Consider the following 1,069-nt stretch of genomic DNA (forward strand, 5'->3'; position numbering starts at 1 on the left):
GACCTTAGAACTTATATCTCAAGGTAGGTGGCGCATTTACGTTGTAGATGTCTATGGGCTCAAGTAACCACTTAACACCAGGTGGGCTGTGAGCTCGTCCACCCATCTAAGCAATAAAAAAAAAAACGCTTTGTCACTTTCGATCCTGTTTAAAGATGTAAAGTTAATGGGAAAAGACAACGCGATGCAACTGTCTTTATTATGCACCGTATCTATAAACAAAGCTGGTAAAAGTATTTTAAAATTAGCGCCACAATGACGGGTAACGGTGAAGTTCGAGGTAGCGAGCTCCAAAACAGGCTTTAGAATGTTATATAACATTACATATTCAAGTGTGACGTCATAAATGACTTGTTATTGCATAGTTTAACGAACAGGCGGTAATATTGTTATACATGTATGGCGTGGCTCGTTGGTCTAGGGGTATGATTCTCGCTTTGGGTGCGAGAGGTCCCGGGTTCAAATCCCGGACGAGCCCTGTTTTTTATCATTAGGAGACGTTGTAATACTCAAACAGGATCTGCTTTTTGTAATCGTAACAGAGATACATGTATAGATTATTTTTAAAATTCTCTGATGCTTGTATTGGATAACAGTTATTGAAATGTCAATAGTACTATTGCCATTTCATTTTAAAACTGTCCTGGTGAAACTGGAAAGGCCTCAGGGCCACCAGTAATCCTTCAATCATAAAAAAAATAAATAATAATAATTGGATCACTACAACTATTTAGGCTTATCATTATCAACTATTAATGTGAAATAAAAAATATTAATTATAGAGATTACATGTTATTTATGTTCATTCTTTACGTGCTAATAAAATTTCGAAATTTAAGTGATTTCAAATTTTAGAAAATGATTACCAACACGAAACGCATTTTTTGGTATTTATATTTCAACGAATTTATAACCTGACCGTATATGCCACTATACCGGGAGATTTAATGTTAAAATATCAGGGGCTGGGCAAAGAGTTTCCCAATCCTTCCCAAGTTAACTCCTGGGATCTGTTGTGGTCCAACACTTCTTCTTTAAAAAAAAACCGGCGTGAGTTGTAATAGCAACT

General features: G+C 35.9%; 1 non-coding gene across 1 annotated transcript; it reads left to right on the forward strand.

Annotated features, from left to right (window-relative positions):
* The first annotated feature begins 406 nt into the window (after positions 1-406).
* TRNAP-UGG (transfer RNA proline (anticodon UGG)) lies at positions 407-478 on the forward strand. Its single transcript has one exon. It is a non-coding gene; the product is annotated as a tRNA-Pro (tRNA).
* Positions 479-1,069: the final 591 nt, after the last annotated feature.

The sequence above is a fragment of the Bombyx mori genome, chromosome 5, assembly GCF_030269925.1.
Source record: "Bombyx mori chromosome 5, ASM3026992v2".
NCBI classification, from domain to species: Eukaryota; Metazoa; Arthropoda; class Insecta; order Lepidoptera; family Bombycidae; genus Bombyx; species Bombyx mori.